At 32.0% G+C, this 15,518-nt stretch overlaps 2 protein-coding genes across 3 annotated transcripts in view; one reads left to right on the top strand and one right to left on the bottom strand.

Moving 5' to 3' along the window:
• LOC129962580 (runt-related transcription factor 1-like) overlaps positions 1-15,518 on the bottom strand; it is an 85,207-nt gene that overhangs the window by 57,637 nt on the left and 12,052 nt on the right. The gene's annotated exons all lie outside the window — the stretch shown is intronic.
• LOC129962581 (uncharacterized) overlaps positions 12,144-15,518 on the top strand; it is a 93,918-nt gene continuing 90,543 nt past the window's right edge. Inside the window, exon 1 of the mRNA XM_056076383.1 lies at positions 12,144-12,282. The gene's annotated coding sequence lies outside the window, so the exon portion shown is untranslated. The remainder of the gene's footprint in view (positions 12,283-15,518) is intronic.

Genomic DNA, 15,518 nt, shown 5'->3' with positions numbered 1-15,518 from the left:
GATGAGGTTTGGTTTGGTTTGGTTATATTAACGTCCCGTTTGGAGCAACACCAGGGTTATTTTGGGACGGACCTCGTCATTTTGAACCGCGGTCAGATGACGAGGACGACACCTGAGCTGGCACCCCCCTCTCCACACCACACCAGCGGGAGGACGTTTCGTCATGACGAATTTAACGTGCAACAGACCCCCTTACACGACGGTTCTTCACGAACCTGAAATCTTCCGGTTCCGAAGCCGAGACCTTACCACCAGGCCACTGGGGCCCCGGGAGATGAGAGTTGTGCGTTTCGCAGTAGAGTAAAGCGAGTCTATACTTTTATATCATTAAATGCTTGGCATTCGCGCGCGATCTGTGGCGCCTAATCGCTGAGATGCAGTAAATACACAAAAATCTTTCAATCGAATATGAATTTTAGCTATCGTTTTTCAGATCGATTAAGACAAAAATTTAACGCAGAGCAATGATTGACGACATTACACACCAAATTTCATTTTTTTAAGTCACCTCATTTTTGAGTTGTCGCGTTTACATATTTCTGAAAGTACAGACCGACAGACTGTCAACACCTTATTGGATTCGGTTCCAATTTTGATGTAGATCTGTATTTCAGATGCTAAATCGGTTTACTAAATTTTATACATGTAGCTCTCCTCGGTTTGTAGTTATTGCGCTAGCTTGTATTCGGAGTGCCGGACATACAGAAGTCTCGATGAATTTCATTCAAAATTTCATAGAAATCTAAAAATTTGATACAAAGGCCATATATCAAATTTCATCTATTTATCTCTAAGCGTTTTTGATTTATTGTGACCCGAGACAATATAAACTTGTAGACATTTTATGTTGTCTGTGAAGACGATAAATAAAAAACGCGCATTTCCAAAAATATTTTTTGAGGGCTCCGGGTGGTTTAAAAGGAAGAAATTCGTTAAAATCCGAGTATTTTAGTATGAAAATGGTTTCAAGGCAGTTTTTATAGTCAAGTTTAATGGCAGGGGAAAAAAAAGTTAAATATCCCCGATATAAATTAAAAAACGGAAAAAAAGAGTAAAACTTTAAAACATTGATAAAGAGGTTTTTTTTTTTTCCCCTACTGTTTTAAAACAGAGTTTTTAAGTTTTTCCAAACACTACTTTACATAAATTGGAGAAGTAAATTCACTTTGAAATATATATATATGATCCAAAATTTGAAAATAGACCATTTAAAGATAAGCCGAAAGAAATATAATAAAATTATTTGGCATATTGCATTGATGCTTTTCAAAACAAGCTTTTTTTTTTTTTTTTTTTTTCCCCAAGATTTCAAATGAATTTATCTGTTCACACGATCAACTTAAAACCTCTACATGCAAGTTCTTCAAATGATCAAGACTGAAATTCAAATGCAAAAAAATCCAGAAATCATTTTAAAAATTATAAATTACGACGAAGAAAACCTTAAAAATTATTCTTACACTCTAAAAAAAGATATTCCGATTTCTATTTAATAACTAAAATAGACATTTTAAACTGAGTGAAACAGTTTAATATTTAAGCGTTAAATGTGTTTGGTAATTAATTAAATAAGTGTTAATAATATAATAACTTTTAAAAATACTTTTATTGGCATGCTAAAAGTTAGTAAAAAAACCTTTTTCCTCTAATCCAAAATCGGGAAGCGATCGTGGAATACAAAGAAAATTTGCTAAATCGCTTATTATCGACAACCGGAATTAAAAAGTCAATGTGTGTTATGCTAAATTAGAAATAACAATTTTAGAACAATATTCGAATACTTTTAATAATTAAGAATTATATTTATAAATATTTACTCAATAAGCATAATAGAGTCACCAATTTTCATCCACATTATCGTTCCAAAATTAAAAATGAAATTTTTAAAAAAATCTTCGTGCACGAATTTTTGCGATTCGTTTTTGCAGTTGGCGTTTACAAAAAATAATTTTCGATAAATATTTAAGAATTTTCTCTTTTTATTAGATATATTATTCGTATTTGGCGATCAGCTAGTTCGACTCGGAAATTGGTAATATTTAATTTCAGCTTAACCGTTTAGTTATAATGTCATGATATATATTGCATGCTATGTCATGCAGATATTAAAGCCGTGTTGTTTTAATTGTCTTACATTTATTATTAGGTACGTAAATATTAATTTAGACGTACAACGCGATATTAAAAATAGAAATACCAAAACATTTTATTGCAAAAAACGCAAATGACAGGTTCATTTATATTCTAAACTTCGTGATGTTGTATACTCACCTTTTTATTTGTATTATAAACTACACAGATTTATTCAATAGAATCTATCTTCTGTAGCTTTCAACAACGAAAGAAAATCACTTGATTAAATATTTGATGGAATAACGAAAGCGGTTTGAATTTAAAAACGATTTCAATAAATCTATTGAAAACTAGGCAAAATATATACTTAAAAATTCAGAAATTTCACATTTGTTAAATTATTATCATAAAAATGGAATTCATAAAATTTTGAAGCAATGTAAAATTTATTTTTGTGCAATAATATTTTAGGAAATTATTGTAGAAAAATGAGATAAAAATTAAGCTAATTTCTAATTAATTCATTAAAATTATATTTTTATTAAATTTTTTGAAAAAAAATCCTATTTAGGTGCACATCGCCCTTCCTCCAAGGTATATATGCTATAGATGTCATAGATTGCAGATTTCATAGATGTAGGTCAAACGATCTGGCCTGTAGTGCGTCAACACATATATATAAACACAGACACATTTTTTTATTATTATTATTACAGATTACGGATTAATTTCCTAATCGTATTATTTTCAGTGAACACTTTTTTTTTTTCATCCTTTCATTTTGGATTTAAAAAAAAAGAATCTTTTATTACTTTAATAAAAGATTACTCTAATAAAAGCGATCTTTTCTTTATTAATTTATCATCTCAATTGCAGTCTTTCATGTATTTAAAAATTCATTCTGAAATTACCAGGCAATCTTTTTTTTTCCTGATTCACAAACTGATACATCTTATACGGAATCACAATTTAATTGGAAGTAACGAAAAAATCCATAATTAAATTTCAAATACGCTGCAAAATTGTTTTGGCATTAGGAAAATAAAATTCCAAAATTCTAGAACTCTAGTACGTCGGAGAGTGAAAAATGGGTTATAAATTGAATGGCGTTTGTACTTCATACGAAAGGCGTTAAATTTATTAAAAGAAAGTGAAAATAAGTACTTTATGCAAAAGATGGTATGTATATAGTTAAATACTAAAAGTGATTTAATGTGTCAGCTTATCCAATTAGTTTAGGCTTAATTTTCGAAGCGTCAGGTAATAAGTTTATCTAATTAATCATTCCGAAAATAATGAAATTGGTGAACTTCATTTTAATTTTCTTAAGTAAATTTCACCTTTTATATCTTTATTTTGGATGTTAAAGCATGTTTCTCCTGTAAAAATTACACGTTGAAATTGTTAAGCTAGCACAGTACGCATGTAACATTACTTTATCTATTAATACTAAGTAATAATGAAAGGGTGTGCACGTGTGATGACTTGCAGGTTAGGCCGTGTTATAAAATTTAGAATAAATATGCATTTTGGGAGGAGGGAGCATAAATGCAAATCACTAAGCGATATTCGCCTCCCCTCTTCAGAATGAGTTTAGAATATTTTGGCAGAAAAATTAATTTAACTTTAGCCCAAAATTCAAGAGATTTCTTTTTAATAATATCTGCTTAATAGTACATTTAAAAAAATCTAAACTGTTTTAAAATACTTTTTATTTGTGTAATTTTACATAATATTTCACATTTCTCTAGTAATTTCAATTTTTTTTTTCAGTGTATTCAACCATACACAGTGATATTTTAATTTTTCTATCTATTGTCTGACCAATTTACATGAGAAATTGGAAAGTGAAGTTGCATTATTACAACAGACAACATGAAATTAGAAGTTGACAACCTAACAGAATAGATGTCAAGCTCTTGAGAAATGCAATTTTAATATTTATCACAATTTGATATTTCAAAATACTTCATTTATATGGATCATGGACATCCATATCATTGAAGTCAAAATACATAAAATATTTAATTAAAAATTTTATTGACTATTGATCACCGAAAACCAACTGATCTTCAAAGACGACTCATTTGAAACCCAATAACAAACTTAAATTGTAAAATAGATATAACTTTTAGAATTACTTTGTTATTTGACATCTTTTTATAGACAATATATATTCCATAAATATTATGCATAAAATGGTTAATTATTTGAAAAGAAGTGAAAATCATCATTTATTGAATCTAATTATTTGAAAAGAGATTAAAATTTTGAAGGAAATTTGAATCTCTAAACTTTAATCAAAATGTAATCTTCCGGGTTTAAATATATCTAAATTCTTTATAATGCCTAATAACTGAAATAGCATTAAAAAGTCAAATTTAAAAGATGTTATATAAGAATTGGAAAAAAAAAAAACTATTCCGCTAATGAAATTTTATGAAAATTTTTAATAGTAAAAAAATAGCATGAGTAAAAAAGATAATGGAATTATTTAATTCTTATTTCGCATATATAATTCTCAAACTATTAAGAGTCTAACAGACCAAAAGATAAAAATTTTAATAATATAAAAATTTCTGTAATTAAATATCTATTACTCATTCAAATACATATATATACATAATTATAGCTGGGATGTAACGCCAGAGAGTTCATATTCATGAAGGGAGTCCTGGTTTACATAAAAATTAATCACCAATCGCTATAGCTTCTTCGACCGATGAAGATTCATTCCTCCAAAGTGCCATTCACTAAAGGGATCTCGCATCAAAAGTTAAAAGAAATGAGCACTTTCAGGTTTGGCCTCATAAGCCAAATAGATATTGTACGCCAAATTTAATTTTGCATCAGTTTTGTTCTATATGGAATACATTATACTCATCTTTTACGTCAAAAACATACGAATGATTCTTTCTTGGATTTCATTATGCAATTTACTGAAGGGGGAGGGGTAAGGACGTCTTAAGATAGCACAGCTGGACATTACATAATCTATGTGGTTACTTTGTCATGTGACTGTGACGTGTGTGTCGAGTCCATTCATGCTACGCAATCTGAAATGCTAGTTAGGGTGGTATTTAATGGTAAACGGATATTACCTGCACAAGTATTGATTTTAAAAACCTCTGCGCATTTGCGCATGCGTTAAGATGGATTTAATTCATCAAAATAGGGGTGAGATGAAAGGAGGGGATGTTTACATTTAACAATAAAATAAGCTCAGATTACTCGCAGACTGAATTAAAATAAAACTGTCAAAAATGACATGATATTTACATACAAGTGAAAAAAAGAATGGAACAAAAAGTATCTATTAGGGCTAAAATCAAGCTCAAACAATTGCGAAGAATTCTGGAAATGCGCTCATCCTTCCGCGTCTCTCCCCTTAATGAGATGGAATCCTCCAAAAGTGGTCGTCTCAGAGTAATTGTGAAGCATTCAATAGATGGCGGATATAACCGGCGAATGTCGCTAAAGGGTTAAGCATATTCACAGAATTTTGATTGTTAATGTTGAAAACAAAATGATGTTTGAAAATATCGCCTTTAAGTAAATATAATTAGGCAACATTGTAATAGATTTACCTGAGCAAATAGCACTTTCTACAACATTCGCACACAAAGTGCACAAACGAGAAAGTATTGTGACTGCATAAAAATTCGACCAAAACATTTTATGACTTCCAGAAGTCGGGGGGGGGGACCATTTTTGAATTATATATGTCCGTGAGAACGATATTTCAACAGCACAGCGAACTAGACAAATCTTATTATACTTATGCAAAGACAACATGTATTTCAACAACATGTAACTCCTTCGCATACAATGACGTATTTGACATGCGAATCCGATTATTGAATTCCTAGTTTTAATTCTGCAATAAAATGAAAGTATTAATCAATTTGAAATACAAAAATCTCTTAAATTCTTCAATATTTCACATACTCCTTATATTATTATAGAAATTACAATAACAATAAATATTCTAAATAACACGAGTCATTTCTTTGGTAAGTTAAGAAATTCCTTTTCAAGGGGTTAAGTTTCAAAATCAGTTATCGGTATTTTGTGTAACAAAACTTTGTGTTTCGCCTTACGACAAAAATATTATATACTATTTATGGAAAATTTCGCCATAAAATTGTAGATTTTTATCAATCCATCTATGTGTAATCGAATTTGTATAGGATATATTAACCAATCGGAATGGTTTCCACGAAATTTTCTCGCATACGATCTAATAAAGATGTTACTCCCTCCCATCTCATAGCATAACAAGCGGTCTCCCTAAAATTTTCTCGCATATTCTCTAATAAAGGTGTTATCCCAGAGAGTGCCTTGCATGGCAATGGCTTACAATAGTTACGAAATATTAACCTTTGGCATGAATTTAGCAATTTTACTGAACCTATCGTGTCATCCATGGCGAGCTTTTTGGCGATTAATCCCTGGCATACGATTAAATGTATCCAAAAATAGAATTTGGTTTTCAAACGCGTTTTTACCAACCGACTGAAAAAAAAAATATATGACAAAACTACACTTAAAGTCTCAAACTCACGTACCAAATTTAATTTAAGTCATTGCGCTTCTGAGTTACCTTGTTTGCATGTTTCTAAAAGTACAGATGGACAGACGGTCAGCCCTTTGCCGGATTTCACTCAAAAGGCAGACGATAAAGATTTAAATCTGTGTACTGAATTTATCTGTCTAGTTCTTTTTGTTTTATAGTTATTGTGCTTATATTCGATCAGCCGGACATACAGACTTCCTCTAAATGGATTTTGTTCAAAATTTGAGAGAAACTACAACTTGGGTGTGTAAAGACCGTATCCAAATTTCACCCTTCTGGCTCTCAGCATATTTGAGTTGTATTTATCCCAGATAAACAGACATCTTCCAAAAATGGGTTTTTTGATTTAAGGAGGTTTGAAACGAGGCGATTCGTCAAAATCTCGAATTTGAATTTTCTTTGAAGATTACGATACTTTCTCTATAATCCGAAAACGAGAAAGTAAAAACATACGACCTTTGCCCGAGTTCAAATGTAATTAGTTTTATTGAACATGAGTGTTTTTGTTTGGGTAATTTAGGGGAGAAAACAGAGTATGAATTTAGGAAACTTTTTTTTCCCCTGGCAATTTAGCACCGAAATATACACAGACTAACCGTTTTAGCGTGAAGATCACATTTCAAAATTTTATTTCTTTAAAACTTAGCATTTACATGCATGAGAATATACAAAGCGACAAGTAGTGAACTCGTTATTTTATTTATCATTTCACGCTTCGTAGTTATATTCAGATAAACACTCATTTGATTCGATTTGTTCAAAATTTGATAGAAATGTACAAATTTAACAAAAAACCACAAAGCAAATTTCATCCACATAGCTTAGAATTTTTGGATTATCATGATAACAGATAAGCACAGCAAATTCCAAAAAATGCATTATTCCAAAAAAATGTATTTTTCTGGCACAGACAGATCTGAGAAGTGAAGTATTCATTAAAATATCGCGTTCGAATTTCTTGACGCATGCAATACTTTCTTCTCGTATATTTCGTGTGTGAGGAAAGAGAAAGGCGGAGTTAAAAGATATAAATTAAATTTATGGATTTATTACAGGTTTACTGCGAGCGGAATACTATCACTGCGAGCGGAATATCTATTAAAATGCATATTCAGTGGAGGATTATGTAACTGTTAGGTTCACTAGGTTTAGAAGTGGTTACCGCAGATAGATCATTTAAAAAAAATTTCTCCAAGTACCAATTAAATAGATGCGAACAAAATACAAATGATATGAATTGATAAAATATTAAAATAATTTTAACTTTTATCAAGAATATTAATGTTCAACTTTTTTTTGCATTGATTTACTATCAGAATAAATCAATGCAAGAAAGTTTGTAAGTTTCTATCAGATATTGAACCAAATCTTCTAAGAGCGTGTCCTTTTATACTAGTTTGCATATTAAGTGGCGAATTACACAGCTGCCCAGAGCCGTTAAGTTGAGAAAAAGTTGCATATAGATCAATTTTTTAAAAAAAAATTCTAGTTGTCAATTAAAAAATTCTTTAAAAATTACAAATTCTATGAGTAATAAAACGTTAAGATAAAATTAACATTTATCAAGTGTAAGGATCGCGCTCTTATATATTTTATTACACACTTTCAATTATTAGAATACTTATAAACAGCCAGCTGCTGCTTCAATAATTTTGTATGCAAACATGGTTGCAAGGCAGTCGGGAGTTATAATGGATATATCAAAAATTAGTACTAATAAAGTTAATAAAATAATAAATATTAACCCAAAAACTTCATTAACCTAATAAACCAGTGGAAGTGGTCACCCCCCCCCCCAAACTTTCTGCAATGCACTCTAATAAGGGTGTTATTCCAGAGAATGAATTGCTCGGCATGGGTTACAATAGTTACCGAAAAATAGCCTTTGGCGGGAATTTAGTATCTTTATTGAAGCTATCATGTGATAATTGGCGATTTTTCTTGGCCGTTAATCCATGACATGAGATTAATAACATCCGAAAATTGCATTTGTGCTTTTAACACGTTTTTCTCCACCTACTGAAACAAAGATTTCACATAAAAATGACAAATAAGGTCTCAAAATCAGGTACCAAATTTGATATAGACAAGCGTTTTTGAATTATCGCGTTTACATGTTTCTGAAAGTACAGACCGACAGATCGTCAATCCATGGTTGGATTTGGCTGAAAATCTGATAAACGTCTGCACTATAAATGTTAAATCTGTGTACCAAATTTTATCTATCTAGCTCTCTCCGTTTTGTAGTTATGTTAAATTTATATTCGAACAGCCGGGCACCCTCTGAACACATTTTACTAAAAATTGGATAGAAATCTGCAAATTTGGAGTAAAGACCGTATACCAAATTTCATCTGTCAAGCTCAAATCGTTTTTGAATTGTCTTCTTCATACATAGACAGACATTTACCAAAAAAAAAAAAAAAAAAAAAAATTCGAATTCGAATTCGGGGATTCTAAAATGTGGGGATTCGTCAAAATTGAGTACGAATTTCGATAATAAAGTATAATTATCGAGTTTGACAATTATTATACTTTCTCTGTATTACGGAAACGAGAAAAAAAATGTGCAGAAATATAAAACCAAAATGTTATTAAAAGAGAGACTTCACATTGTGCATTGTACAAGGGCCACAAAATGCCTAAATAATTCACTGTGCATATTGGAATATCCATCCTATACCTCAAAAATACTACAATTTACAAATATGAAATTATGTACGAGGTAAAAGCGAATACATTTGGGGGTTCTCTCTTACTGAATTTTTTGATCAACATCAAATTTTGAGTTGACGTCCGACGAAAGAACATTCAAAGTTACATTCCGGCTTTACTTCACTATTCTTTTTCTCACAATACTCGCCATACTATTTTTTGCATGCATTGAAGTCCAAACGAGAACCGCCCCGCTGTTTTATTACAAGGCTCTTCCAAATGGAATTCCAATCAAGATTGTATGAAACCAAGCTTTCGAAGCATCAAAAGTGGTTGTTTGATTTTAATTTTTCGGCTGACCAATTTTACAACTTTTGGGGTCCTACCGAAAGGTCAGGGGTGAAAATCCATAAACGAGTATCTGTATCTGCGGCACTTTTATTACAGGTTCTTTTCATGTAAACAAGAGAGTTTACTCCTCAAGGGCGCCAAGAGGTTTACAGCGCTCTTTTGACCTTAGCATAGTAGAGGAATGGGGGGAGGGTGAGCTGACGTTTGGCGCGTGCCAAGAGGTAGGGGAGAATAATTTACAACATCCCCAAGATCTAATGGGTGCGCCCCCCCTTTTCCTCTCTCACCTTCTTGTACATCTAAGAATAGATTACAATAGATAAAATATGCAGTCCTGAAACCAGTTTCTAAATGTTGAAAAATAACAATTCTCTTTTAAACCAAACTGATTAATATACTCGGCATTAATTTAAATAACTTCATATATTCTTAGTAAAAAATTAATGCTATATAATAGAAACAATCCTTTAATTAAAAAACCACACTAGACTGACTGCCCTAGGGCGCTCATTACTTAAAATCACTTCAAAATGGTTTAGTTTAGTTTACTTATATTAACGTCCCGTTTTAAAGCATCACTAGGGCTATGTTGGGACGGATCTTGTAATTCTGAACCAAGGTCAGATGACGAAGAGGACACCTGAGCTGGCACCTCCCTGTCCAGATATCCACATCATACCAGCGGGAGAATGTTCGGCCACGATGGATTGGCGTGCAACAGATCCGCTTACACGACGGTCCTGCGGTGGAACCGGTCTCGAACCTGAAACTCTCCAGTTCCGAAGCCAAGCCATGGCGGCCTACTTGAAAATGAAAAATAAACAAATTCTTTTTGACATCGCTAAATAATTACTTTCAGTCAAAGTAAAAAGAATTCCAAAAGATATGAAACAGTAGCGTTACTTATGTTGAGTACAGTTTCTTATTGTTATAATATTTTAAAATAGTCTGTCCTAAATTTTTTTAAAAAAAAGTAATATAAATTGAAGAAAAACATTACACAGGAAGAAATTTGGTGTCATTGAAAAAGTAAAATTTTGGATTTTAAAATAGTATAAAACTATTTTTATAAAATAGTTTGTTCCGAAGAAAAACGGTGACATTTCAGTAAATTTCTAATGAACTGAATATTTAATTAACTTTTACATTCGAAAAATTGGCAGTATTCTTTCTCTTATCCTAAATATTAAGTGACCAATGTATGATTGAAATCGACCCAGTCGTTTCGGAGGAATGTGGAACATGGATACATTCATATGTACAATATAGGCATACATAGTCACAATGGCTCTGTAGCTCTAGAAAGTTTAGTTATATTAACGCCCCAGTTTTAAAACAACACTAGGGCTATTTTAGGAGGGACCTCGTCATTTTGAACCGCGATCAGATGACGTGAACGACACTTGAGCTGGCACCCCTTCTCCAAATTTTCACACCTCACCAGTGGGAGGGCGTTTGGCCCCGACAGATTTAGCGTGCACCAGACCGTCTTACACGACGGTTCTTAGGTGGAATCGGGTCTCGAACCTGAGATCTTACCAGCAGGCCAGCACGGCCGGAAAAAAGCAAGACAGTTAAAATAATTATTAAATTTTAACTAACTACATTTAAAACATTATTACGATTATAAAAATGAGCAATGTCTCATAATAAACGAATTTTTTTTCGAATAATTATAAAGATTCTATGTCTTTCTTTCGTTATGCAGAACACATCTATATGGTAGTCCAACTCGCACCAGAGACGTCGTTAGTCTATGTTAGCGACAGCGCTGGTGATAAGGTTTACTTGATGCAGCAGAAAATGGCAACGTGTATCTGACACTTTTTTTAAAGCACCTTCAAAAGAAGAAAGCGCAAACCGTAAAATCTGGTGATTTGCGGAGACACCTGAGAAGTGTTGGATTGTTAGCAACACATCGACCAGCCATAATTGACAAAAATATTTAAGAGAATTAAAATTTTAATTTAATAATATCACTACTTTTATTTCAATATATTTATTAACCACCAATAGAGAACTGATAGGGAGACATATGTCCCAAGGGAAGCAGGAATACACTTCAGCGTTTTTATCTTAGCAACCGTCATTCTGTACTACACAAAGGGGGGGAGGAGGAGGTTGCTTGTAAATAACACATGCATGAGGTTACGACAAACTTTAATTCTATATAAAGTGGTCAAAAGTGGGTTCTGCTATATTGTGACTAACCTCATCGCGGTTTCAGTTTCTTTAATTGTTTACAAGCTAATATATACAAAAGAAATAGCTCAACATGTTTTAAATGATTCTTTCCATTCATTGTGGTTGCTTTGAAGAATAATAACGTCCCTATCCCCCAAAGCAAAACTGTTTTCTGATTTTGTTCGAAAAACTTGATAACAGAGGTTGCTCAACTTCCACTGCTTGCTCAATCGCAAGATTTCCAAACCACTGAGCCACGATACGGGTTTTGGGAAATATAGTGCAATCGACAGCATACCTGAAACACACGAAAACGTTTATTTACGAAGAACAGTGTAGCTTACCACTTTCTTTTGCTTCCCAAATCTTAATAGAGTGTATTTCTAGAATAAGTCGAGCAGCTGAGGTCAAATGCCTGGTTAGAAGTAAAATGTCTTATTTCTGTAAGTATTTCCCATATTTTTGATATTCTATTCAAGTTCATTATGTTGTTTATGTTTCTAAATTTGATAGCTTGAAATTAGATTAGATTTATCAGCATTACAATACAACGCGAAGATTACTATAGTCAATAGAAATTTAAGTTTCCGTTAGGAATAGAGCTACGTCGTATGTTAATAAATAACCTTGAATAGGTTTCTGATGTATTTAAATATGTCTGAATAATTCAAATGCCAGCCAACGTATTTGTATTGTTCAGCCAGCATTATTGCCTTTTTAAACTTAAATATTAATGGGGAATGCATGTTTTTTTTAAAGTTCACTTTGTTATTTGATCACGAATTTAATTGAATGTCAAACAAATTATAACGCGAGAAAATTAAAAGTGCATGCGTTACCGTGAATGTCCGAAATTGGAGAATGTCGACATTCACAAGTGAATTTCAACTTATACTGAATACCTCGGTGAAAGACTGAATATTTTACTATATTCTTATATATTCGGACTGTCACGGCTGTGTGTCGACAATCCCTTACGTGCTATAATGAAGGTCGAAACGAGGTGGTGATGTCCATAGAGAGACGACATCACTGTGCGAATACAAGTCCCTGATGTCGACCGTGGTCGTAGAGATGCCCGAAATGTATCGGCGATTGTTCTTGGAATAGAAGACTCCGACTTTTATGAATTAGCAAACAAAAATGGTACCCTCAAGCTGATTTATACCCGTAATCGGTTTGTTATTTATAAAGAAAAGTTACTTTCCATAGATGAGATTTTGTCAAGAAATGTCGCTGACAGAAGCAGCTGCAGTTAATTCGAGAAGTGGTGGGCAAGGCTATACACGCTGTCATTGCAAAAAGAAATGTTTCACTATTAAATACAATTGTAAAAGCAAGGGACTCTTGTGCAATTCAAAGTGCCATAACAGTTTAAATTGTTGTAACAAATATAGTATAACGTCAATCACATAATTAAGTGATCATCCGGGTGGCTCTCTGGCTCTTGTTTGCAGCTGACAAGATCAAACCACCCTCACTAGCTTCCTCAGTGGTCATTTTAGACCATTAAAATATTCTGGTGGCTCCAAGTGCTTTGATGTTTGCACCATTTTCTCTAAGGTGCAGGCTTCACCTAAACACATCCTTGCCTGCCTGGGGCTTACCAGACGGGATATGACAAACAGTTCACTGATGCTTTTGGACTTTTTTTAGGGTGCACAGTATCATGGATCTGATCTAGCCCTACTGATCTTGGGGATAGGCAACAACAACATAATTAAGTTTAATACTAAAGCTTTAAGTTTAATTACGGTAACTTTCTCCTATTTTGACATATATAATTCATAATATGTTTTAATAATAAAGTATGATTTAAAAACGTAACAAAAATATTTTTTTCTAACATTCATCATCAGTGCATGGTTAGCTCTAGATAATCTTTCGATTTGAGTTCGAGTATATGAGTTTTTGGCAATCAGATTAGAAAACTTCCGAAAATTCGTCTATGTAATTATTTCTGTGCTTGGAAATATGCATTGTTGCGAGCAATTATTTTCACTAATAAAAGGAAATGAAAGTCTCCTGTTGCATCAAAATTCTTAATATTCCCTTTGAGTCAATTTTGAAAGTAGTCGCAGCGACATGATTCAGAAAGAAACCATTCCTTTTTTTATATTCCGTGCTTTTGAAACAAATTTGTGTTTCTATAAATTGAGAGTCTTAATTTTTTTGAGGCCAGCATACTTTAGATTTCGTTTATTTAGAGTTGCGAGCATTTCAGTTTTGACGAATTATTTGTAGAATCTCAACGATTTGAATGCAATTATGCAATTAGAAATAAATTTCACATTACATATTTTGAAATGTGGCTGTTTTTGTAAAATATAATGAGGAAAAAAATTAAATGACATGCGATTCAAAAGTTACTGCTTTATAAGTTACGTATAACGCAATAAAATAGAAGTGATTCAATTTAGCTTCGAAAACTGAACTTAAATACTTTCTTTCTGCAAACTTCAGAAGCCATATATTTTCATTAATGCTAATTCTGTCTCTATGTAAGCTGTTTTAAAGGAGCACGAATCACGGCAAATTGAAATAACAAGGTATTAATCTAGATAAGGTCTTTCAGAGAGAGAGTTTTAGAATCTCATATGTAACTAAATTTAAAAAAACTCTTAATTTAATTTAAATATTTTAAAACAAGTTTCAAAAAAAGATTACATAATCTATTTAACATGTACTAAACACTTAAATGCAAAGTTTAATAGGTTTGTCCATTTGTGAGAATCAGCGAACTAGGAAGTGAAAAAAAAAAAAAAAAACACTGATCTACAAATTTTTTGTAAACATGCAAAAAATATCCTTTAACCTTTTAAAGGGCCATTTTTTTCTAGTCATATGTTAAAATATTTTTAGGCTTGAAATTAGAATAAGAAAAGGGATTCATTTAGCTTATTAGATAAATTTAATTGGATTAATTAATTAATTTGGTTAATTAATAATCAAGTAACAAATCCAGACACATCATTTTGTGTGAAATAAAGAGCTGAATTATCTAAGTTTCTGTCTTTCTAAAAAAAAAATTTCAGAACTGAAGCAAACCTACATAATTTCATATAAAGATTGATAAATTTGGTGGGAAGCATATTTCCCACGGCCCTAGAAAAGGTTAAAAAATACTCAAAAATTTAAATACTAATTAATTTTAGTTTGAGCGCATTCAAGCACATGAACATAATAAATCAAATAAAAGCACAAAATCAGATAACTTTAAAAATATCTCAAAAATTCTCTGGGTTCTTTTAAGTTAACAGGACTTCTAAGCAATTGCCTATTTGATTAGCCACCTTTTCTCTTTTCTCACTGTTTAACCTGGCCTTGGCTTGTGCTATGTTAATTCCATCCTTTATCTATATATTCATTTATTTATCAAACCTCTGGCTGCGTAATTCTTGAAAATCACTATTTAGATGCAATGTTTGCAAATAAGTTCAAATATTTTTCAAAGAAAGTGAACTGATACTATATGTTACAAAGTATTAATATAATAAAAATCGAGTATAATAAAAATAAATACTGTGAACTGCGAAAAACGCGGGATGCAACAGAAAATGGAATGATTGCCAACCCGCGGAAATCGCGGGATATGTAGCTGGAGGATTAATCATTAATAGGAAGTTTGAATGCAAGACAAAGGTATCTGGAAGTTGACTGCATTCCAATGTACCATGAA

Source organism: Argiope bruennichi, chromosome 3 (assembly GCF_947563725.1).
Source record: "Argiope bruennichi chromosome 3, qqArgBrue1.1, whole genome shotgun sequence".
Lineage (NCBI taxonomy): Eukaryota > Metazoa > Arthropoda > Arachnida > Araneae > Araneidae > Argiope > Argiope bruennichi.
This window is presented reverse-complemented; position numbering and strand designations above follow the sequence as displayed.